This window comes from Pterocles gutturalis, unplaced genomic scaffold, assembly GCF_000699245.1.
Source record: "Pterocles gutturalis isolate BGI_N339 unplaced genomic scaffold, ASM69924v1 scaffold23624, whole genome shotgun sequence".
NCBI lineage: Eukaryota > Metazoa > Chordata > Aves > Pterocliformes > Pteroclidae > Pterocles > Pterocles gutturalis.
The window spans coordinates 1-27,337 of record NW_010136411.1 but is presented as its reverse complement, the minus strand read 5'-3'; positions in this window follow the sequence as shown (position 1 = coordinate 27,337).

The following is a 27,337-nucleotide window of genomic DNA, read 5'->3' as shown; positions in this document are numbered from 1 at the left end:
TTTTTAGGCAGCAAGATGCTAAAAAAGACCCTGTACAGGATAACCTTTATAACTGACCATACTGTACACATTCACTGAGTGGACATTAAATTGAATATCCCAAGTATAGTTTTGGTTAGATCAAAATAAAAATCAAAGTCAGTAACAGCATGTCATTCCTAATTAAAAAGTTTTTATTTCAGTTTAGCCTCCTAAAATGTATGGGAAATAGGTTCAGATCAGGATATGTAGTGTTCTGCAACTGAAAACTTCCTTGGATAATGTAAGTCATATTTAATCGATGAATTAAAAAAGACAAAATTAACTGGCAAAATGTAATACCATGTACATAATATGCATACCTTTCTGAAAAAGTGTATGGTATAAGAATCAGCATCTTCGTACCAACTAATAATACTGTGTCTAATTCAATATAATTAGTCAGTAATCTACAGAGCATGAAAATGAATTTTATCAAAGATGTCTGTAAATTCACTTCAAATGATGATAATGCAGCACAGAGGCTCTTGTTCGTCGCAAAAATGCAGTTTATGTGGGCTTCGCTCCATGGAAATTCTCTTTCTCAGTAGCTGTGAAAGTCTAGTTTAAATTAGCAACAAAAAAAAAATAATCCATTTCACTGACCACAAAGAAGAAAATTTCCAAAGATGGGGCACAGGCTGATTTACATTCCTCCCAGATACATATAATTTTATTATGTTTTATTTCAGAAATCAGTACTAAAATACAACTTCAAGAGAATAGTCAAGAAAGTTGTAAAAGACTGTCTTGAAACAAACACTCTGGAATATAAGTAGTTTATTTTGAATAACCAAAGGTTTGCACGGTCTCTGCCTCAACACATTTGCCTATTAGGGCATGAATCTCTAGAAGTTCAAAGTGCTTCTGAAAGGTCTCAAAGACATGGGACTAACCGTAGCACAAAGAGGGGTGAGGGAGGGACAGAAGGAAGGCAGGCATGAAGGAAGGAAGGAGGAACAGAAAGATGGATGGATGCTTTTTCATAATCCACCAGGAAAGAAGAAAGTGCATTTTAATCCTGCCTTTTGCTCTTACACTTTTCAATCATATACTTTACAATTCAATCCAGTGCACACTTTTTTCCAAACGTGGTCAATCCTTTTTGCTTCATTGTTTCCCCCATCAGTATATAAACATTTGTCCAAACAAAGGTAATACAAGGGACCTAAAGAATTTCTACATCTCTTGTTGCAGAAGTTGCTGCCTGAAGCCTGATTTCTGAATCCAAGATTTACTTTCCCTTCCTGTCAGACAGTCTTGATTACCGAGTTAGAGAAATTGATTCATGAGGAAAGGTTAAGGAGATAAATACAAATAGCTTGGCTGCATGATGGCAAAGACAGATGGGAACATCATAATAGGCTGCAGAGTACTATTGCACTGAGAAGGAAGGGCCTCTGGGGAAAGGCATAAAACATAATCTGGCTCATTTTGAGTCTTCCAATTGTCACCACAACCATTATGGTGAACAGGGAAGCAGGTGGCTGCTTTACATACTGTTTTGAATTTAAACAAGCCTCAGCAGAAGCACTTTGTCAGTTATGGGTTATCATAAGAGTCCAATATTTGCCCTGCTCCTTTAGATCAAAGCTCTATCCAGCTGCAAATCCTGCCTCCTGCAATGCCATGAAGCAGATGCTGTGGAGCTGAGCAAATGCACAGTGTTCCTTTCCTTGGTCTTCTCACAGTTCCCGGCAGCTTGTGGCATAGGGTTTTCTTGAGGTTTTATTAGAGATCATTGTGTTTAACAACTGCAAATTAAACTAACCATCCATTATTTGTCTACTTGTAAACCCATTAATAATTTCAACATCAGGAGTGATTTTCCCAGTTTAGTTATGCCTGGAGTGCATCTGTTGTCTCATCAGTAGACTGTATGTTATTGCCTGTTGTGTTGAGAGACACAATAGTTGTCTTTCAAGTTGTACTGACCTCGAATTTAGGCTTCATTTCACTTGCTTCTTTTCCAGGCTGAATAGTCATGGCCTATATGGTCTCTTCTCTTAAACTCTTCCCCTAAAAAGCCATTCCACACTTCCTGTTATCTTTTTTTTGCCTTTCATTGTCACCTTTTTTGAGTCAACTATGTATTTCTAAGAGATTACAGCTGGGGTGCACCCAGCTGTGAAGCTGTCATGAACTATGATACTTTTGTTTGTGGATCTTTTGATGACTGCTGAGCAGGGATGATATATTTATAGTGCTATACTGTGACCCAGCATCTCTTTCCTACAGAGTGGCAGTAAGTCACACGATGTTTGAATCAGTGTGGTTGTTTTGTCCCACGTGTCTTACTTTGAAGCACTGGATGTTGAAAATGGTTTATCCTCTGTCCCAGTCTAATATTTGTAGATGTGCAGGAGGGAGAGAGAGCTCTCTCTCCCACCAGGTACAAGGAAAAATTTTTCTTTCCTCCCTCAAAGTTAAGGTTACATGGAGATGGTGGGCTTCAAAAGGGTAATTCTTGCCTTGGTGCAAGAGTCAAAGCCATGGGATTGCTAGACAGGCAAGAATTCTTATTTTCCATATTCCTTCTCCATGTGAAACAGCTTGCTGCATTCAGGAACAGTTGTGATGTGAGAAAGATGAAGAGAAGAGTGGAGGATTTATATGGGTGGAAGAGAGGGAGAGAAGTAGTAGATTTACACAGAGGAAGATGACAATAGGGACAAGACAAGGCAGTTCACTGCAGCAATGCTTTTGGCAAAATACCCACAGGTTATTATACGTGTATAATACATGGAGCATTGATAGTGTTAGACGGTATTCAGCTCTGATATAAAAGCAAAGTTCAATTACACCCATGTGCAAGTTGCCTGAGTTTGCTAAGAACTTTGTCAATAAGCGCACAGACCTTTCTTTTGTAATGAATATATCTTCAGCCTATGGAGTAGCAAACATGATTTCTAAAATCTCTCTGATAAAGCCTCTCTGAAAGTGAAAGGACTTCAAGTTCCATTTATGTCAATACCTTCCTAAACAAGCAGAACCTGTGAAGAACATGTTCTGTCTAAAAATAAACCCTTTTAGTTCAAAGGTATTGGCAAGATTAGAAGAATACAGGAATCTGAGAAAAGTGCCTTAGTATACATACATAGTTTGTGCTATTCAGCAGCTGTCATAGTATATTTGAAAACTGATGTTCAAGTAATTGACATATTAATACTAACATCTCAAACTATAATTTAACTGAAGCTTTACGGCTGAGACACAATAAAGATAGGAAAATGTCAAGCACTCACTGTTCTTTAGGAAATGCAAAAGGGGGATGCAACTTGAATATGTCACAGTGCTCACTTCACTTTAAGATCTTCCAGAGACTTTTCAGAAAAAACTCAAATATCCGTATTTTGATCCTTATTTATGCTAAAGAACACATCCCATTGTTTTCTTTGAGAGCTGCAAAACCACAGCCCTGTGAGAAAGGTTTCCCTAAGTAAAAACAAAACACTGCCTAGAGTAATAACATGTACGATTGTTCAGGAAAAGCACATTTCGAATGAAATCCTAAATATAAAATGTGATTTTCAACAAAATCATGACATGTATATAAGCACTCACACAGACAAAATAATGCACTTAAATTGATAACATTACAGTGGGCTCTGGGTGTAACATTTTCAAAATTACTCTCAAGCGACTGGCTGATTTTGTAAAAACTACTTTTCCTAATAGAAATGCACCTTAACACTCATGAAATACATTATAAATATGGCATTTGTCTAAATATTTTTGCCTCATTTTTAAAATGAAAAAACAGTGTAAAAGAGAGATTTGTAACCCAGAATAATATCTACCTACCAAGTGTTTAGTTGCAGAGTATTGGCTACCACTTCTAACAAACTGCTTTCACTAAGTGTCTGTTTTCCTGTAACCAAATTACAAATGGAGGTCATGGGTTTTTTTCACAATATGTCATTGGATTCAGACAAAGAGATCCACTGTAATTTAATATGCTCTTAAATTCTGTGCTTTCTTTCACTATCTGGCCTAGTGGGGAAAAAGACAAGTTTAGCATCAATTGCATCATTTCCAGCTTTATAATTTGTTTCAGAAGGAAAATTTATCTCTACAGACCTGGGTGTCTTTCTTTAGTATTATGATTTTGATTTGGAATGCTGAATTTAGACACTGATGAATATGAAACTTTTTCTAGATTAAAGAAATGATTCATGAGCTATTTTGCTGTTTTGCTCTAGGGAGCAATTCCAAGTTCTCTTGGTTCATGTGCAGCATTGTGAAAAAGCCAGTTCAAATACTGCATGAAAATGATTTCCTTTTGTAGTATATTATTTTAGGCATTCCTTATTTTCAGGATTTGTGGACTTCATGATAAAAGAAAAAGGCTAAATATTAATTTGTAACTTCCATTTTAAAATCACTTGTATTTTTACACAGTGCTCCAGAGGGAAGAACAGTGAAGCAGCCTTCTAATTGGTGTCTTTTGTGTTACTGAAACTACAAGAAAAGATAATATAGAAGTGATATTGGAATACATTTGTGTATGCCATATCCACAAATGGCTCAACTTTTTAACTTGTACGTTATTTTTTAAGTTCTTGCTAATTCTTTTCTGTATGATGGAATATCAACAAATAAATGAGGTAGAAGGAATCAGTTCTCCACCATATCCCCACAAGATTTTCTATATTTAATTTTTGCTCTAGACAGAATTGTGTGCTGTACTACTTCTGTTCTTGTGCATCAAGTTTACACTACTTATCTTTACAGCCAGTCCCTTAAAAGTGTAGCCTATTTGTTGTCTCTCATTTGGATTGACAAAGTCAAAACCTGCTTCTCCTAAGCCCACAGTTACAGCTTCCATAACTTGTTTTTTGAGTTTACCTATAAGTATCTTGCACTGCCTTTTTGTTGGAATGATACAACTTTGGGGTATTTAAAATGTATAGGATTTTTTAAAAATAATTTTTTCCAGATCTGTCTGCAGAGCGTCTTTAATGTTCTTCTTCAGGCTCTCCTTTGCAAGTGGTGACTTCGAAAACCTACAAAAATGGTTAAGCTGCTGCCAGTCTGAGGGACCTGCATTTCCCATTGACCCTTGCATTGAAATATTGAACCTCTTTGAAAAGCTCAGAACTTCAGCCTGGCTGAGACGACAAACAAAAATCAGTGTCAGAGCAAAGTGACTCTCTTTCTTTACAAATGAAACACAAAATTGCAGTAAGAGCAAACGTTGGTGAATGTATTGGATCAGACTGAAAGAGCCAAGGGGAGATACCTCGGAGCACTGCTTTTAAAGCCAGGCTGTTGGATGTGTTAAGTTTTCACTGAAATCTGGGGAATTCAAAACAGAACATGCTGCTGGCATACTGACCTGCAGGCTGGCCAAGCTGAATCACCCTCGAGCTCGGAGGGTCTCATTTAATAACTTGCAGGACTAACAAGCACTCTCTGTGACAAAAAGCACGTGTCTCTAATAAAAGACCCTTATTCTCTCCAGGATGCTTAAAGACTAGCACTTGAAGACTGAACACTGTTTTCAGGATCCAGCTTTACCCCAAGCAAGGCCAGGCAGATCCACTTTGGCATAATGGGTGCTATTTTGGCTGCAGTGTCAGGGAACGGTAATTAGTTTTGCTGCCATAAAAAGCAGCTCAATCAGCTCCCCTTTTCTGAGATACAGATAAGTAGATTTTCTCAAGTAAAGGAAACTTACTTGTCCATATTTACATGCACCATATGTTTTTCTGGAGGGATCAAAGAAGGACTTGCTAGGAAGAAAAATAATTACTGTACACAATACCTAAAAGAATCAACAAGGATTTGGATTTCAGAATATTTTTGTCTGGCCACTACTGAGGTCGCATGCAATATTCATACCCTGGAGTGAAAGATTCTGACAGCTATTTTGATAGTCATGAAAGACAAAGGACATGAAGTGAATCTGGATGGATGGACAGTGGTAAGGTTCAGAGCCTGAGCCTGCTGCTCTTGGTGGAGCTGAACAATGAACAGGACTATAGTCAGCATGATTTCAGAGTCAGTGGCCTCTTTCCATTGACTCTGATGGAAATCCAAGTCAACCTCTGGGAGGAATCCCATGTAAAAAGATGTTTCCATTTGGCCTTGATATTGGACTTACATGCACAATGACTATCACATGGAACAATGTGAAAACCCTGGGAAAGGTGAGACCTTGTGGAAGGGGGATTAATGTCACCTAAAGCTAGCTAATCTAAAAGGTCGGTATCTGACCTAAGCTCATTGTCTGGGCTCCTTTTTATCAGCACTAAAGGCAGCGAGAGAGAGAACTTTGTCCAAAAGGTGATCTATCCTATATATCATAGACATCCATCTCAGGACAGAGGGGGTGAATTGCCCCAGATGTGCCCCCCTTTTTGGGGTGATTAGACAGTATTAAACATCTAGGTAAGATGTTTAATTTCTGATTGGCTAAACTTGAGTAAATTGAACTTCGTGCTATCCGTCTAAACAGCAGAACGTACTTTGTTGTGTCTGCTAGTTGCATGTGCATGCCTTGTATCATGCATTTTGGTTATATTATTGTTTATACAGTATTTGAAAACTATTCTTACACTTTGTCAATTCTTCAAATCAAAATGATAGAGAATAAAATAATAATATTGATTAACTATATTTATCTTCTTAGCTTGCTTATGTAGTGTGTTTTCATGCAGATTAAAGTTTAACAGGAAGCATGAAATATTGCGATGTGTGCAACCAAGCAAATTATGCTTGCAGGTGTCAATAGATACAGAAGGTTTATTTATAAAGGTAGAAAAAACACTGCTCTTTCTAAGCAACACATTTTTATTTCCTGTTGTCTTCTCCTATAATTGCAAAGACTCTGGAAGTCTTCAGGCATTTTGCAAGCAATATAAAAGGTACAAAGCATTACAGCAATATTATTCACAGATTTTTTTTGTCTTTTCTCAACAAAGCACATCTGTTTCTTTTTTAAATAGGTGTGATCCTCCCTTAGGCTGACCGTGTTGTAGTCAGAGTGGGTTTTGTCGTTAACTACAAAAGGACACAATTCTAGGTAATGAGCAGAGGCAGTTTGTACATAGAAAGGTGTCTTGTTGCAGGCAGGCCAATGTGGGATCCAACCCTATGAAATCAAATTTACTCTCCCTTGTCATGTGCTGGCACATCAAGTCAGTGAAAGAGGCAAGTGATTAGGATTATGTAGTAGGAGAGAAGAAACAACACTATAAAGCTGGTTGATGGATCAGGTCATGGTTGGGAATGGTCGTGAGCAACTGGTAAGGCAAATGAGCAAAGAAACAATCAAAAACCAAAGGCCAGTGGAGATAGTGCAAGGCCTGTTTAAACTTCTGTGGTTTTTATGCCTTCTAAGGAGTCAAGCTGTAAGTAGGCAGTCTCCATGGAGAGGGTACTTGGGGAGTGAACAAGCTATGGCTGGAGTCCAACAAGCTAGTACTGGCAGTTTGGCTGGGGTTTCGAGTTCTCAGAAGGCCACAGGAGAAGTGTCTGTCCTGAGAGCGCACAGGCAGGAGCATTGGTTGGTCTGTACTGAGGTGTGGAGGCCTGGGCCAACAGTGTATCTGGATGTTTTGACAGCTGCGTGGTAAGTGGCCTAGAGTTGGTGCTCAACTATATCATATTGCATCATACAATTTATGAGGTATTTTATAACTCAAGAGCTTAATTCAGCGACTGGTATGGTACTTCACAGAGCGTCTCTGAAGACTTCAGTAGTGCCATAGGCATGTTACAGATGTGGAGGGGGAAGTGGCGAGGTAACAGCTACATCTGAACTGAGAGTGTTTATGATCCATAGAAAACTGTGGAGTCATGGACTTCTTAACTTCCAGGTTGAGAGCCGTGACCACAGCATGCGATTGTCTCCAGTCTTGTGGTCAGCACTCTCAAACATGACTTTTTATAAGCATCCAACTGATCCAAGAACCCAAGTTCCATTGACTTTAATGTTCCTTGAGTACCTGCTTGTATCTTTTCCTTGCTAGCAGGAAGACAGGGGAGAAAAGGGGCAGCACTGGTGTCTCTGCAAGTATTTGATTTTCTCTTTGAAACAGTAGCTATGGCTCTCAGAGGGGGATAACGATTACATTCTTGGAATGTGTAAGTAATAAAATAACCCTTGTGATCAGTTAAAAAATGTATAGAAAAGCCCTTGCCTTCAGGAAAGTTAATGTTGAAGTTTCATTTCCTCTAGAGACAAATATCAGTTCAGAGGAGCAGGAGAAGATAGAAAAGAATGAAACAGGTTACTATAAGAGCATGGGGTCATCGTCATTTAATTCCAGACATTGTTGCAAAAGCTGGAATATTAAATCTCACTGGGTGGAGAGATGGATGCAGACCGAGGGCAACCTAGAGGGAAATAAGACTGAACTAATGAAAGTTTGCTCTCTCAGTAGTATGTAAAGAATGTCTCCAATATTGTGCTCACTAAAATAGTGTCTTTGGGCCATGTGAGAATAATCATAGATAGAAATTACACTTCCCTCCTAGAATCACATGAACAAGAATAAAAACTGTGTCTGAGAGAACATGATCTGTAGATTGCAGCAAGCTGTCCCACTCTCAATGACATTTGAGTACCTTCTGAGATTTCCTGACATAACTAGATTTTGGACTGGGTTAGAGGATGTCTTTATTTCCTTGAATCCTGTAGAATTGCTAGAAGTGCTGATTACTGTCTGATTTTCTTCCCTGTTCATATTTGGTTTTGTGGAGGTTCCATATTAGAGTTGTTAAAACGATATATTTGGTTACATCTCTTCTGACAGAGCTATGAGATACACTTTCATTGAAAGATTAAACTAAAGTTTACACAGGTGAAAGAACCCCTGAGAATTATCCCTTCAATTTTCAAGACAAGATTGGAACACAATGTTATGTTTGTCTTCAGGAAAGAGAACTTGTGGGAAGTAATGTTATCTTAAGGCCAAAGATCACAGAATCACAGAATAACTGATGTTAGAAGGGACCTCTGGATATCATCTACCCCAGCCCCTCAGCTCAGAGCAGGGCTGGATAGACCACATTGCTCAGGGCCATGTTCAGCTAGCTGGGTTTGAATTACCCCCAAGGATGAAGACTCCACAACCTCTATGGACAACCTGTTCCTTTGTTTGATTTCTACCAGTGTAAAAGCTTTTTGTTATGTTTAAATGGAATTTCCCCTATTTCATCTTGTGCCCATTTCCCCTTGTCACCCCCTGTCAGAGGGTGCACTCTGTCCCATCACCCAGGTCATTAATGAAGATATTAAACAGTATAGGACACTGAAAGTACAGTTTGGCCACTTGTGAACAGGATAAATAACTTCAGCATCTTCCCCACAAATTTTAGAAGTTGGTTCGTAAGATATATTACTACTAAGGTACATGTCTACCATTCTGACAAAGGAAATGGCCAAAAAAGCTGTATCAAATAAGCTTAGTCTGAGAAAAAAAAAATCAACATTACAGTCCCAGCTAGATGCAAATGCTTAAATGGCAGAGTGGTGAGGCATATAGTTTCATAGACATCTGAGCAGAATGAATAAACTTGAACTAAATGTGAGTTTGATGCCATGCAGTCAGTTTTTCTCCCTGGACCATTATATAAACATTGCTGGACTAGTTTCCACTAGTCATATAAGTGTGTTTATTTATGTTAATTAAGAGATTTTTGTGAATCATTCTTTGTCTCATCGAGTACCTCTTGGCTATACCACTGTACTATACTATTGCCTGCAAAAAGAGAAGCCCTCAACCCCTTTTGAAGAGCTTTCAACATCATCTTCATCAGCTCTGTTTTATAGACTTGCCCATTACACTTTATCCTTTCTGACTATAGTACCATTTATTTCCATAGTACATAGATGAAATGAACTGCCCCATTTCTTTTTACAAATGGTAAGGCATCTTGGTAGCAGTGTTCTGATGTCTGCCAGACCCCTGTTCTGGCAGATACAGTAGAACTCATCAAAACAGAAATTCTTCTTTCCTAGAAATGACACGTGTTTTAATGTAAAGTTACTTGCGGTGTAAGACACTGTACCCTTTCCTGCCCTTTCTGGAGGAAAAGATAGCTAATGGCCTGCATACACCTCCCTTCCTAAGAAGTCACAGGCATTTGAAATAGGAATGTAGACATTATTTACAGTGTAGATTCTAGTAGCTGGCAGTTCAATAAATTTCCTTCTTCAGGCCCTACAGCGGTATTTCGGAGATGTCAATATCCTGATATTGGCAAACGGACTGATATTGACAAGAAGTAAGTGAGAGGGGACCTCAAGCCTCTACCACCAGAAGGATTTGATTCCAGATGAAATGCTACTAAAGTGCCTTCATTAAAAAAATAACTATACCTCTTGCATACAGCTTATTTTCTCTGTGTTCTTGCACTGCAATGCAAACAGTAGTATGGTATCCTTGAGCCACTTTAAGCATATAAAATGTTACATATTATGGTACATAATCCCAGGTGTTACAACCACAAATGGACAAACATGTCCCAGAGTGATCAAAATCATAGGATGTGTGTTCCCAGTATTGCCTGCTAAAGATTGAAATAAACCCAATTTAAAGCTCCACTGACTAATTTGAGGCCAAAATTTTGGAGGAATATGGGGAAGCATGGCTACAATCACTTTTATACTGTGCATTCATCCTCCTCTGGCTACATGAGAGTTTATTGTCTCCCATTTACCTTGAGTACGGAGTTAAGAATCTTGATTATGGACTGTGTCAGCCCCTTGCCCTTGCAACGTGTACTGCCTTTAAAACAGCATGTGCTGAGAAAATCCCAAGCATCCTGGAGGATGTCACAGTTGCTCCCTGCCAAATGTTCTGGAGCTTGGGATAACCTACACAGTTTGCCTACTGGGACTTGTAAAGCAAGTACCTGCACTAATAAAAAAAGAGAGAAAGATTTTATGCATCTCACAGGACAACATGAGCCAAATAGAAAATCTAAAGTCCAAGTCCAATCTGTAAACACCTTTTTTTCTTTTTTTTTTTTTTCACTTGAGGAAGGGGAAACTTGAACAAAATTTTGTTCTTCATATAATTTTAACTTTCTTCTTCCTAGTTAACAGACAAGCTGAAATCTCAATTTGTTGTGGTTAATATCAATTATTGTTTGTAAGACTTGCAAAAGTGACCTGAATATTTTGTCAATACAATATGGAAACATATTATTTAAAATCGCTAGTTATGAGTGTCAGTTGCTCTTGTTAGTGATCCTTCTACTCATATCATATCACTGCCTAGTGGGAAATAGGTATTTCTTAACTCCAGAACTGCAGAAATAAAAGGCAAATGAAGCATAGACCTTGGTGATGTTCAAAAGATAATCCAAGGACTACTGATGATTAATGGAACAATTGCTGGTAGCTTGCAGAGAGCTGTCTGGTTACCGGGTCTCTTTTTTTCTAAGTGATTTACTTCATATCAAGATAGGTGAAGCCTATAAGTATGAATTTTGTAGTCCCTACAGCCCATTGCTCTAATTAATATGTGGATGCTATGTAAGTACAGGGAAGAGAGGAGGACAACGTTTTCACATGTGAACTGTAGGAACTGATGACTGACAAATACTTATAGATAAACACCTTAAACAAAGCAAAGCAGCTCACATTTAAAATGCATCCTAGAAACAGCTATCACTGAAAAATCTCCTTTTGTTGCTTTTTTTTCATCTTGTCCAAGATGGTAGATTTTCAGGGAACTTGCCATTTCACTGTGTGTCAGGAAGGATTTCTGGGGCTCACAGCCTACATTTTCTTTCCTGACCTTAAAATCTCTTCAGCTCTTTTTCAGGGCCCTTTCATGCCTTTCTCCTCATGGGTACTTAAACCCGTCAGGTTCCTTCAGATGATTACCACCTCTGATCAACATATGCCTGTAATTTGTAGTTTTAAATGTACGAACAAAAACCCATTCTTGGTGGTGGGGGAAGGATCTTTCCCAGACCTACTCAGAGAACTAGAAAAAAAAAAAAAAGTCCTAATTAGCCTGTATCCTTGCGGGGAAGATTTTCCAAGGAAAGGTAATTTTTCTGCACAGAGGAAGAGCCTAACTACTCATGCCTTTGAAATTCTCCTCCCCCAGTTTTCCATCTACTTTTGTAATCTAGCTGTGCTAAACAACACCTACAAGAGTCAAGTGTCAGCTTGATATCAGATAGCAGAAAAAACCTCTAAATGGAAAAGTGCGTTTTCACAATTAAACTTAAGTCTCTCTTTTTGCATTGTCTCCTTCATTTCTCTTCCTATAATTCTGCTTGTATTATTCTGACAAGGACTTCTGTAAACTCCCAAGATGCCAACCTGAACCTGACAAGAATGGTGGCAAAAATACCTAAAGCACAAATTCCTTTGACAGCTTAACAGGAGTCTGTCATCTGCTGGAATCACCTTTCATTTTCCCTTTGTGCATTTCTTCTCCTCTGCCCTCTGCACACACCTCGGCAACAGCCTGAGGGTGTCAGGCATAATTCTGCAAAGACACGGAGAAGGGAAAGAAATGCCAAGTGTCAAGTCTATCTCATGACTTCCCACTACTATATAAACTGAAAATAGAAAATGTGGGAAAGTGGCCTGTTAGCTCCTTCAGTCTTGATAGGTTTAATTGGTTTCCAAGTGTTTTCATAGCTACACTGGAGAGACATTCGTGTTTGGGACATGATACAGTGTCCACTGAAATCAGTTAGACTCTTTATACTGACTTCAGTGGGCAAAAAGTTGACCCTGGTTTCCATCATGAGAATTCTGTATAAAACCAACCTACTGATGCACATTTGTAAAGGATCAATATAAAAAACCTCGTCCACCTAGCAAATAAAAATGAGGCAACAAGGGACATTCTGAAGTCTTGTGTTATAAACACAAGTTCGATAAAGCTGGTTAGAAGCATGTGAGCTCATATACGCGCTGTTCCATGACAGTAAAAGAAGCCTTTTGCAGTTACTGCTGATGCCATTTCTACTGTTACTGATCCAATACTGCTTTCTGTAGTTCTTCTGAAGAAAATGTTTGCTGGCATCACTAAACCAAATAATTCAGTTACATTGCCAATTACGTCCAAGCAGTAAAGTTCAAAGGAAATACAGATAAGTACACGGTGAAAGAAGGGTCACTGTGCAAAGATAAACCACTGACTTTGATAAAAACTAAATCAAACTACGGCATTTGGTTAATACATCCCTTTGATTTTTTGCCATTCAGAGTGGTTCTTGTGTTAAACTGGAGACTCTCCACTTCAGAAATGGAGAGCTGACATTCCCCATCTGTATCCACTCAGGTCGATGTTCCTATTGTGTTCACTTGCCTTCACTACCATTTGCCATGGATGCTGATGTGGACATGTCAGTTGTCTATGCATACAGAGACAGAACAAGTGAAATAATGGTAGATGCTAATAAACAAACTGATGACAAATACTTACTTTTTACTGTGAGCATTGTGTTAAATTAGTTGATGTTATTTCTGCTTACACATCATCAGTAGCTGGAGCTTGGAGGGGAAGGAGTTGTAGTATGAAGTACAAAGTTTCACAGGTTTGAAAGGTCAAGTTTAATTTTCCAAACATCTGTAAGTTTATTTTCAACACTTCAATGGCAAATAAAATTCACTTGAACAAACTTGTCATATAAATGACTTGCAGTACTGAAGATATATATATGACGGTGATAGCTACACTGAAGTCAGCAGCTGCGAGGAACTCACCTCTAGGTAACTGGAGTCAGCAGCTGAAAGCAAGTGTCCTGTCCCCCAGAGTCCCTGAGCATCAGCCTATGTGGGTTGTGCCATTTGCATTCAGACTGCACGGAAGCCAAGCACTCCAAACCTCTCCTTTCCAAAGTCACCAGTTACTTCACGAGAGCCACTGCCAAGACTTTGGCAGGGAATGTGACTCACTGCTCCTTTGTCCTTTGCGCAGTTCCCTGCAAATGTGTAAACTATTAAACTACTAAATATTATCTAATATTAAATATTAAACTATTGAATAAGATTAGGTGCATCACATTGTTTCCCACTGAAAATGTGTGCCTGCTATTGCTTACTTAGAAAAGCTTACATCTAAGGATCCTGTGGCCCCTCCAGCCCTTTGCTTTGGACTGCAAGGGTATGTTGGCTCTTTTTACCCAGTAGGGACTATCTGTTCCCCAATTTTACTCTGAATTCATATCTTCAGCCTGTCTATATGGTGTGAGATATGCTGCCAAAGAAGGGAATGGCACCCAGAGCCTCGCCAGCCACCAGCGAATGCCAGGTCTTCCCTGTTTTCCTAATTCAGCAGTTACTGCCCTTTGCAGTTGATAGCTATGATACTTACTATAGTGACATACAGAGCAAAGAAACCAGAGTTAAATGACCTCAGAAAAAACAGATGACCAATCTTTTCAGAAGAATAGGCATTTTATTTAAAAAGAGCTTTTTCCCCCCTAACTTAACTTACACTATAATACTGTCTCATGCATTTGCTTTTTCTTTCTTTTCCATCATCCTCTTCTTATTCCTTTCATTTTCGTTCAGCTTCATTCCTTCTTTTCCTGTGCCAGCTGCCAGTCTATCTGGTGAAAAAAAAAGGGGGAGGGACAAATGGTGTCAGAGACAGGGACACAGAAAATAAAGAAGTATGAGTGAAAAATATGGCAAAGAATAGGGGGAAATAACAAACAAGGAAGCAGCACATTTCAAAAATCAACCCTCTTTGATAAAAAGCACAACAGAAATTCTTAAAAAGAAATGTAAAATTTGCCTGTTTTTAAATCAGCAGAATGCAAACAACAGAAAAAAGGAATTTCCTTTTCAAGTTCCTCATGTTCATCTTTAGTACAAGTTTATTGGACAATGGAAACTACTTCTTGACCAGGAAATTTGTTTAGATATCCAAAATTTAACAAAATGATCTGTTGCTTTAGAACACGAATGCTAGTGGATACAGCAAGATTTCTTCCACTGTTGCTTCATCTGGCTAATGAAGGAACAAGTTTCAGCACTGTCCACCATTTATTATCTTAGACCTTCAGTTAACGCAGCTCATCTTCCCTGGTGTCAGTTTTTAACAAGGACATGTACTGGATTGTCTTTAATCTGTTTTTATGCCCAGACAGAACATACTGTGTTTTCTTACATTCAGCTTGAAATAGCCTCGTGAAATTGATGGGACAAATATCTAACTGAAAGAAGAAATCTTTGGCTTGATTCTTATCTCCTACTACTATAAACGAGGGCTAATTCTAAGGTTAGTGAAGTTACCAGAATGTAAATCCTGATAACAGAGGGAGGTGCTTGCTCTTGTTAAGTGTGACTTTTTCAAAGCAAGGCTTTGGTAATATAATCAGGAGCAGCAATAAATCCTTAACAGGTACTTATTGTTCATAGTCAAATGGCCTTTTAGGTCAGCTGTCAAATTACCATGACTTACTGAGCAGTGGTCTCTCTTCCATTCAGTGCCTGGTGTTGAGTGGTATGCTCCTGACAAGCAGAAGAAAATCCAATTATCTACTTTTCTTTCTTGCTTCTTCAGGAAATGTTTCCATTTTTAACACGGCATCTGGCCATACAATACAGATGTTGGTAGGGTGTCTTTAAGAGAATTATATTTTTGTAATTCTTTTTCATAACAGTTGTGAAAGACAGAACCAATTTGCTGCTGCAGCTATCTGAAGAAAACAGCATTAAAACTGTGCCTGGACAGACTCTTGTAGGATAATGTTGTGAAAAAGTCATAGAAAATATGCTATTGCATTTCTTATTCCAATCCTTTCAGACCAGACAGCTCATCTTAGGGGGTATGCTGTGAATTGAATGACAAGAAATGGGAACTACGTGTCATAAAATAAACTGAAGAGTTTATTCTGAAGAGTAAACTATTACATACCTTTCACAAGTTCTCTGAAGCCAATTTTCAAAAATCCTTCAGAACCAGATAAACGGCCACAGAATTTCAAGTTACAGGAGACATTCAGCTCCTGAGAGTACGGGGACTTGTGTGTCACCCTTTTCTCTACAATGGTGCATCTCAGACTGTTTTGGAAGATATAACAATTTTGTTGATAAAAACACATTCCAAAATCTCAAACCCACTTAGGGGGTATCCATATTTTTTTTTTTTTTTAATTTTTTGCTTATATGCATGTAACAGCATTGAGGTGTGCGAGTTTCTTGTCTTTTTGGGGTTATTTCCAGGGTAAAGTGCAGGAGAATCTGTCTGGATTCTTGCTATTCTAACAGCCAATGTAGTTTTCTGTTCTTTATAAATCAAAATAAATGTGACTGGGAGGACTTTTGAGTCTCAACAACTACATTTTCTGTGGCAGAATAAATAGTGCCCTGAGAATATATTTCATTGTCTTCAAATGCCGTGGGAAGCCTCTGACCTTTAAATGTAAACTTTCAAATTTGCGGGAGGAGGTTTAGCCAAAAGATTCTCATTAACATTTGTGGTAGTTAAGAAGCTGAACCCTTTTCTGCTGAACTAAAATCTGCCTCCATGCCACAGACTATGAAGCTGTATGATGAAAGTCAGAGGAACTGCTAATGCCAAATGCACTTTCAGAACTCATTTGCAAAAGTTCTCTTACAACAGGCTCAGACATATCCTGGACTTGTTTCACGTGGTCCTGGAGGTTTAAAACCTGATGGTATCCTGACTTGAGATGTTCAAAGATTTACTTAATGCTTCTGTGGTGCTGGAATATCAAATAACTTTTGTCCAATAATCAGAGTGCCTTTTTACAAGGTCCCATGCTCATTTTTAAGAGCATTTCTCTTGAAAAGCAGAGAACCTGTGGAAGTATGCCTGCTGCTTCATTGGTGGCATTTTCTATATGTTCAGCTGCACTTTCTATGAACTTCTGACAAAATTTTCAGACTTTGGGAACACATTTATTTCATCTGACGATTCAGGTTCTGTCTTTCTCTGAATTTTACCAATTCCTTGACAGTAGGTTTCTTAGCACTGTGGTATATCATTAATTCTTTTTATGTAATTATTAGCAGTGAGCCAGTTAACCTTTTAATGAGCATTATGCTTTATAGATCCATGTATTTTTAAGGCCAGGGGGACTGCTGTGTTAGTCTAAGCTGACCTCCTGTGTGTCAAGAAGTGTTCTTACTTAGAGAAGTTTGAGAACCGAGTGAATTCCTTTACTTCTCAAGGGCAGTATGAAAACTCCTCCTGACTTTGTGGATCAAGACCTCATGTCTGCATGACATTTTCCTTGAGCTGATGTGTAAAAACAAGTAAATTAATTCCAGATTTGGCGGTATCACCTCAGTAAGATAATTCACTGAAACAAGCTGAGAGGTAAAGGTCAGAAGAGAATGCCTGTGTTCAAAGGAACTTACAGAGGTGGAAAATAGTTTTGGGGCACTTTTTGGCTATACAAGAGACTGGTCAAACACAGATCATATTTTATTTTTATTTACAGAACCTACTTGGTGAGGATTCAGGCCCCTTCTAGATTCTGTTAGTAAACGTAATGAGACAGAGAGGGAAGTTACCTGCCCAGTGTGAAGTGTGACCAAGAAGCGCGCACATCCTCCACTATTGCTAGTGTAAAAAGGCTTGGTGAGAGCAAACCCTGCTGAGCCCTGGCCACACCAGGGTGTTGCCTCTTGATTCCAATTTTCTCCCGAACTTACAACTTGATGACAGGGAAATGAACTCACAATTTCTTCTCTTCAGCCCAGAATATGCTCAATTTTCTAATATTCTCAGATGTTTGAAAGCATGTATCTTCTCCCCATGGGCTCTGAGTCACCAAGAACAACCACAGCAGGTGGTGGGGTTTCATCTTAAATTGGCTAGGTTCAACAAGCAGTGTTCCCTTTGTTGCTGCAAGCATTTCTGTGTGCCTCAGTGCATGCTCGCCTCTTCTCCTTTGCTCCTGTTTTCTGTGCAATGTCATTGCTGAGGAAGAAGATTAGACATGTGACCTATGATTCTCTGGTGGTTGTTTAGCATTTAGTGTGAATCAAACAGTGCCTGGAAAGATCTCAGAAAACTTCATGAAATGTGTTCAACAGCCATCTTATTTTGCACTTTTCCTCTGAATTTCTCAGTGATAAAGGGACCTAAGACAGGCAAAACTGAAAGCAGTTGCTTACCTCTCTAATTAACAGATCAAGCATAGGTATCTTTTTTGCCCCCTACCACATCATAGCTCCACAAACGGTGTGATAGCCAAAAGCCAGCTAAATTGAAAGTAAACATGTAATCCTACACTGTTGCCATTTAAAAGCGCTTAATTTGTTTTTCAAAAGGCAGGTGTCCAGCACCATGTGAGATACTGATGGCACCTGCATTGGGTTGGCAGGTGGAACACAAGAGCTATGGGTGACCCATGGCTTCCAAAGCAGCAGCTGAAGACTGGGTGTGATTACTGAAGGCATCTTGAAAGACTCTAAATGCAGGTGCTTTGGCAAATGAATTGAATCCTAAGTGACTGAGTAAAGTTTAAACTTAGCATTTTTAAGGTGATAAAATCAAATCACCTGCAGCAGTGGCAGAATTAACTTAATTTCCAAAACCAAATGTGTCAACATTTGTAACCATTGAGCTGTTTCCATCACTATTTTCAAAGAAAACTGATTTTCTGTTGCCTGCTACCATTACTGGCTATAAAACGCCATGACAACAAGCTCTCCATGTGTGTTTATTCAGAAAATAAGGCCACCTTTCTGCCCATTCTGGCTTAATGACTTTCAATGGCTCCATTTATTTTGAAACAAGTTACAGCATATGGCAATTTTGCTACTTGATAGCTTTTGGGTGCAATCTGTTTTTGACTTAGTAAATAGATGAAGCTCTCAAACAGCCTGAATTCTTTAATTGAAAAAAAGGCTAGAGACAAACTTAAGAGGCAGCAAGCTTCTTCATGCTTCATTATATTCTCCCCCAAAAAATCACAAAATACATGGATGATGCGCCAAGCTTTCAAAGAAAGGAGAAAACTGGAAAATCCTAATGAAATTGTATCACCAAAAATAGCCCATACTAGTTACATTATTTTGCCACACAAGTATGTATACTGCAATGGAGTACAAGCACATTTTGCTGAACAAGCTGAAAGTGCTGCCTCAGGAGAACAGGCTGACTTCAGCTTTATTCAATTGCTTTGCTTTAAGGCGATTTCTGATATTTCAATGTGACTGACAGAATCAAGCTAAATTCACAAACTCAATCATTCAAAATTATATAAATTATGACCTTTAAGATCAGAATGGATATTTCTGAGAAAATTTCAGGAAAGTGCTATAGAATTACGGTAGATGAAAATAATGAACTTCTACAAAGAGCAGGTAGGTTTATGGCTTCCATGCATGGAAGCTGACATGAATGTTCACGAAGCATTCACCTGTAGGTTGTACCAAGTAATCTACTAATCAGTGGCTTTAACCAAGTCAATGATGAAATACTTTTTATTATGTCTAGATTTGAGGATCAAACACTGCCAGAAACAGTGTGGTGATATTGTAGGATTAATATCAGAAATTGCATCCAGCTTGCAACTGGCAGAGTCACCTATATCATTATTGCTGTGGGCATGATTCAAATTAAGTTTGCCCAGAGAACTCTGAGAATAATACTTTACTAAATACTACTTATGAAACTGTTTATGAAACTACATATCATGGGAAAAACATCCTAAAGGAGATGCCATGTTAAAGAGAAAAATTCCTTGTATCTTATCAAGAGATACGATGTGGTACAAAGTGCCATACCTAGAGATAAAATGTGTGATGCTGTGTGCACCAGCAGGCATCCATGTCACCCAGCAAGTAAAAGAGACTTTCAGTGAAGAAGTACAGAGTTACCTGACCATGTGGACAAAGTAGGAGCTAAAAAAAAATTATAAAGAAATAACAGGAAATGAGAGCTTGAAAACAGGATATAATAGTCCAAATAGGAAAGGTTTATTTGCTTGGTACAAAATGAGCTCTAAACATGATGAATAGTTAGAAAGGCACACAGACAGACAGATAAGTCAGGGACAGTAATATGCCACAGAAAACTTTGCAAGGGTTGGATTTGCAGTAACAGAAGGCTATTCTTTATGAAACAAAGCCCTGCAGTCTGTCCAGTCAGATGAAAGCTGCAACTTACTCTAAAAGCAAATCCAACGTGAGATTTTAAAGCTGGAGATACTGACGTTCCCCAATATCACTACTAAAAAGATGAAAACATTTTCCCAGATTTGGCAAAGGAGTTTTGGGAGAACCTTCACAGTAGTGAACCCATTCTACACCATCTCTCCCATCAGGATCTGAAGAAAATTGCCGATATTAACTTGGATGGTGCTCAGCTTCCTGAGCTGTAAACTGAATGAGGCTTACCAGTCACAACCACCTTTACTTTGTGCAGCCAAACCAGACATCACTTGGTTTCCAAGGCAGTGAATTTAGCAGTTATTCTGGCGTAGATAATGCTGGTGCCATAAACCAGCTGAGATTCCTCATTCTACATTGCATCCAAATGTGGCTTTCATCCATCTGCTACATGTGCTGGTAATGTGTTCAAGGGCAAAACTGATCACCTTCTACTTAGATATGCAAGCTGAATATTGACTTCAAGAAAGCCAAGGCACAGATCATCACTGGGAGCTTTTCAGACTTACATGTCTTTCTCATACTTGCATTAAAAATGATTTAATGAATAATTTTGTTCCATGACTGCATTCATTCATTTTTAATAAAATGAGCATTTATTCCAAACTTAGCATTCTTCAGCATTCTGTATTAATTCTATACTGAAATTTTGGAATGTTTAATGTCCTAACTCATCATTTGACTAAGCTTACTAAAACTATTGGCTCTGTTATGAATTCATTATCTTTTATTTCCTACATATCTCTGATACGCAAATTTTTATAGCAGTGAAATATGTCTGACTGCTTTTCTCCCAGTTAATGCAGTATTAATATAACAATGAACTTCATTACATTTCCAGATACCTTTTTACTTACAGTAAATTAATGTCTGAACTTGCTTGATAGAGTCCTGCAATTGCCTAAATCTGGTTTTGGGGTTAGGTCTACTTTCTTCCAAATTAGTACAGCTGTTAAGATATTTTGTGGTGGCACTAATGCTGGGTGAAACTTTTAATTTTGTGTATAATCTGTTTGTGAGATGGTGACTTTGCTAAATCATAGGTTAATTATTTGAACCTAGAATTTCACCTCTGGAAGACTGTCTATTCCAACAGTAAAGATGGCATGTAAAAAACCTCATGTAGATAGAAGAGGAAAGCCCATCAAAATACTGCTCCAACAATGCTAATACCCTGCTCACACCCATCCCTTCATATGGTACATCTTGAAGGGTTTTAAATGCCAGAGATTGAAAGAACAGGTTGTGCAGGCAAAAAAAGGCAAAGAGAGGTTTTGCCTGAGACTTTATACCAGTCTTCATATAAAGCAATAAATTATTCTGTCAGTCTACAGCAGATAAGATAAAAAACAATGGGCTAAATTGCTGCAAGTAATAGATAGGCCAGATACTGGGAAAAATGTACTGCATGGATACTGAAGCTCTGGGACAGACTGTCTAGAGAAGCTGTGGAGTATCTGCTACTGGAGGTTTTTAAATACCACTCAGACAAATATCCATCAGGATGGGGGATAGATAAACTAGGCAATCTCTTAAAATCCCTTCCAGTTTTATTTTTTATGATTCTGTGAGTAGGCTTGTCATACTGAAATATTTCTCTGATTAGAGTCTGATGCTATCCCTTGTCTACTGTAAAGCTATTTATCCTTATTTTGTCAGAGACCCATGATGATGAATAAAAGACAAATGACTAGTTTGCTTTCAGAAGCCAATTTTTCAGCTGGTCAGCATCTGAAGTTGCAGACAGATTTCCAACAGAGCTCAGTTCTAGAAGTTCCCTTCCTTCAGTTATAACGGAACTTTCTAGGTCAAGCATCCTGAGATTTTCTGCAAATATGCTTAAGTAAAGATCACCATCATGCTCAGATACATGACTGAATTCCCGTAACGCACCTAGTTACAGAATGGCAACTGAGGTGAATCCTCAACTGCGTGTGGCCTCCATTGAAGTTTAAACTGGAAAGTTTTACCAGCCACTTTGCAGTGAGACAAGATCATGCATGAGATCAGTTGCTAAGTCTCAGCTGTCATATGGGAACTTGTTAAGTCACAGCACTGTCTTCAATGAATTACTTCAAAGATTAACTCATGCTGAAGAAAATATTTCAGGAGTCCGGGAGCCTAACACTAACTGTTCCTTAGGCATCCACATTGAGCCACGGTAGAGGCACACTATGAAGCTATAAAGATGCTTGTTCTGACCACATACAGTTGTTCTTATGCTCTTAAAATGTTTGAATTACGTTTCTAAATTGATTCTGAAAATGTGACTTGGACTTTGAATTTATCTGCTTTTGATTTAGGTGTCATTTAGGTGCTTTTGACAAAGTTATATTTAGCCCTTTTCAAAATCTATGATTCAATGATCTTCAAGGACATGCCCAACTATACGCACCTACATAAACACTGCTGAAGAGGAATGGATGCGGGCATATATTCCTGATTATATGTACTTTCAAACATATTTCTCATCTCTTTAGCTATATCACAGCTAATTTAGACAAACGCTCTTGGAAATTTGATCCTATGTGCACAGCTATCCTGAAGGAGCACCCAGAGCAGGATGCTGAGGACAAAGTAACTGAAGTCAAAGACAACAGCAGGAGCTGTCTAGAATCTTAAACCCAGAAAGTGTGGTACCACCATTGGTCTTAATACAGTTATTTTCTTATCCACAACCTAGTATTTATTTTGTTTAGTTTTACTCCTATGTTCCATTTTTGTTCCTGAACGCCCTGGCCTATTGTGAATTTTAAGATATTTCATTCTGAATGTGAATTAGCATCTCTGATATCAAATATCTATGCAAGCATCTTTGTCTCTTATTTGTGTTTTATTTTTATTTCAAATCAGGTGCCTAATTGTAGCGCTTGTAGGATTACAGGGCACTTGGATTTTAATTGTATGAAGTTCAGGCACAAGTGACTATAAAAGCATCAAAGAAAAATAATAGTTTGCAAGTGCAAGTGAAAAGATGCTGAGATTTACATAATGGATTTAGTTAGACACCCCTACTGCTTTATAGAGGGAAAAGTGCATGTGCACAATAAATAAATTGCACTCTGCCATCAGTGTGTTGCATCTAACTGCATTAGTGGCTCCATTTTTCCCCTCATGACTTAGGTAGGATGACATACTGGAAAACATATATTTCTTCATTATACTATTTAAATGGTTTGATAAATCTCCTCGTAGATGGCAGAAACATTTTTATTGCTCCTACCAAGTTATTTATTTTTAAAACAAATCTTTCATGTGCTTACATGCAAGATCTCAAAATATTGAAAAAATCATAGAATCATAGAATCATAGAATGGTTTAAGTTGGAAGGGACCTTAAAGTTCATCTAGTTCCAACCCTGCTGCTACGGGCAGGGACACCTCTCACTAGACCAGGTTGCTCAAAGCCTCATCCAGCCAGGCCTTGAACACCTCCAGGGATTGGGCATCCACAACTTCTCTGGGCAACCAGTTCCACTGTCTCACCATGCCCACAGTGAAATATTTCTTCTAATATCTAGTCTAAATCTGCCCTCTTCCAATTTAAATCCATTACCCCTCGTCCTGTCACTGCATGCCCTTGTAAGAAGTCCCTCCCCATCTCTCCTGTAGGCCCCCTTCAGGTACTGGAAGGCCGCTACAAGATCCCCCAGGAGCCTTCTCTTCTCCAGGATGAACAACCTCAACTCTCTCAGCCTGTCCTCATAGGGGAGGTGTTCCAGCCCTCTGATCATCTTCGTGTCCCTCCTCTGGACCCACTCCAACAGCTCGACATCCTTCTTCCATTGGGGGGCACAGAGCTGGATGCAGTACTCTAGGTGGGGTCTCACGAGAGCAGAGTAGAGGGGGAGAACCACCTCCCTCGACCTGCTGGCCATGCATCTCTTGATGCAACCCAGGATCTGGTTGGCCTTCTGGGCCACAAGTGCACACTACCGGCTCATGTTCAGTTTTTAATCTACCAACACCCCCAAATCCTCCTCCTCATGGCTGTACTGAAGCCTTTCTCCACCCAGCCTGTATTTGTGCTTGGGGTTGCCTCGACCCAGGTGCAGGACCTTGCACTTGGCCTTGTTGATCTTCATGAGGTTGGCATGGGTCCACCTCTCAAGCCTGTCAAAGTCCCTCTGGATGGCACCCCTTCCCTCCAGTGTGTCGACTGCACCACACAGCTTGGTGTCATTGGAAAACTTGCTGAGGGTGCACTCGATGCATGTCGCCGACAAAAATGTTACATAGCACTGGTCCCAGTACCAATCCCTGAGGAACACCACTTGTTTCAGACTGCATTCGGACATTGAGCCGTTGACCACAACTCTTTGTGTGTGACCCTCCAGCCAATTTCTTATCCAGTGGGTGGTCCATCCATCAAAACCCATTCTTTTCCAATTTGGCCACCAGTATGTCGTGTGGGACAGGGTCAAATGCTTTGCAGAAGTCCAGGTAGATGATGTCAGTTGCTCTTCCTTTATCCACTGATGCCGTAACTCCATCATAAAAGGCCACCAGGTTTGTCAGACACGATTTGCCCTTGGTGAAGCTGTGCTCATTACCAATCACCCATCCTTCATTGTCCATGTCCATGTAGAGCCTTCAAGGAAGATCTGCTCCACGATCTTGCCAAGCACGGAGGTGAGACTGACTGGCCTGTAGTTCCCTGGGTCATCTTTTTTACCCTTCTTGAAAATGGGGGCTATGTTTCCCCTTTTCCAGTCAGTGGGAACTTCACCAGACTGCCATGACCTTTCAAATATGATGGTTAACGGCTTGGCAACTTCATCTGCCAGCTCCCTCAGGACCTGTGGGTCGATCTCATCAGGTCCCATGGACTTGTGCACATTTGGGTTCTTTAGATGGTCTCCAACCTGATCTTGATCAAATGTTATTGCCATAATAACATCTGTAGCTCTGGAAGAACACGACCAAAATCTTGTTCCTTAACCTACTCCACCTTCAGGCTGCCTTGCTGTGTGCGCTTTTCATAGTGCCCACCTTCTAAATCTACTCAGATCAGGAAGGAGCTGTGTAAACCATTTCCTTCATGATAAGGGTATTTTGATGTATGTTTCAACAATTCATTGCAAAATTATTTTCCTGAAATGCTATTATTATTTGGTGAATTTCATTTTAATATGGCAAAGTACCAGTTAGAAATTGTTAAATTATTAAATCCATTTTTATAGAGACTGAACCGTGCTTTGAAAAGGAAGTGTACAGAAATTGGATTGTTTTTGATTAATTAATATATTTGTCTTCCAGATTTTTTTATCCTCTTCCTCCACATTTTCCTTGTGTTTTTCTGTGGTTTTTTATTTCAAAAAGGGTAAGAAGAGGAATGGCTTAAATATGGTTAGAAATGGACAAAACCAAAAATGGAACAACGCTGAAAGTTTTCAGATAAAATTCCATGTATTTTCTTAATAATTTTTTAAAGTTAAGAATCTTTAGAATTAACCTTTTGTGCAGTTTCAAAATTGTTAATATTTTAATTTTGGCCAGCTCACTTTTCTGTGTTCAGTGCATCTATGCACTGGAATACAAGAGAAAACCCAATCTATGTGTATGTATTTATTTGCAGAAGAAAAACAAAACAAATTAAGGAATGTGTTACTGGAGGTCACAGACAGGATATATCATGGATTTGATTTTGCAAGACACTGAATGCCTGCAGCTCGCTTTGCACCGGGTGAATTTAAGGCACTTGTCACATGACCTGCTCTTTTATTAGCTTAGTTGCAGTGGAAAAGGCAGAGCAGTAGCATCAGAAAATGATGGCAGGAAAAGTCTGGTTGCTGGTTCCTTAGGGGTAATGGAAACAGCTATTCTCAAAGGATGTCTGCCGAGGAATATGTAAGTAATATTGGGGAAGACAGCAAGAGCAAAAGAAAAGGACAATTTAAGAATAACAGAAAATAGAAAAAAAAAGCAAAAACTATTTCTGGAGCAATAGCTGCTCTAAGAAAAAGTTATCAACCATCAACCCAGATGAATCACATCTGTGTAAGGGGGGTAATTTAAAGGCATTTTATCAGACAAAGAGAAATAAGCATTTCTAGAGAGTGATTCAGTCCTTTGGCAGACTGCATATCTTTCTCTCTTGTATGGCATCTCAATGTACAGAGTGAAATTCAGATGGAGTAAAGCCGGGCCATGATGACTGGGCACTATCAGGCTGGTTCCTCCAACAGTTTCTGCCTTGAACCAGGCTCCTGGAAGTCTGGTACCCAGCTCAGTAAGGACCAGTGTTTCTGTCTGCCCTTCCAGCCATCCATAATGCAGATATTTCGAGATCAGGCAGCTACAAAGAAATGGGTAAAACTTGACCCTTACTAGGCACAAAGAAGGAATCTGGTGAAGAACAGCAGAACCCTATAAAGACCTAAAAAACCCAAAACCTCCCTTTAGCCCCCAGAAGAATGACAATTTTGCCACCTAACTACTGCTCACTGTATACACTCGCACTCAGCACATACTCATTGCTGAGGGCTCCCTCCTGCTGCTGAGGTCATCTGTTTCGTCTGATGATGGTCTGCAGAAAATGCAAGGTATCATTTAAATGTTTTTATGAGTACTTTTATTTGCCTGAGAACACATGCTATACTTCCTTCTGATATATTCCCCATATATAAACTCTATTGGGATCAGTGATCTCTGTGCTTTTTCAGTAATTCAGGCTGTGCGCCCTGGCTATGCCATGGTGGGAGAGAAGCCCAATGCAGTACCAAAGAGCCGCGCTTCCTATAGGAAGAAGGAGGAGATATATGTTATGTGTTTTCCCGTGTTTGCCGTATCTTTCATGTAAGCTTCATCTTCAGGCGTATTTGCATCGGAAAGGTCCAGTCCCTCAGACACAGGTCAAATGTTCTGCAGTGGGAACTCTTCCTGAAAGCTGGCTGCAGAAACAAACTTTCCTGCGTGACAAATGGCATCATTCCTCACTGAAATATTCAATATACAGAAAAAGGGAATTTTTGCCCTTTGCAATATAATGCAACTTAAGACACGCTCCCGCCGATATGAGGCCAAAAAAGACGGTTGCTTTATTTTATGCCCAGGTTTTTAAGCTCGCAATGTTTCACGTCAAGAAATTCAGTCAAAAGGGAGGACTGCAAGTAAGACAACGCTCGATGAACAACGTCTCGCCACTACCACGACCCCGACATTGTCAGGGAGCCCTGGGTTGCTCCGCGGGGACTCGGGCATCACCCCACAGACCGAGGGCCCCCGCAGCCTCCCG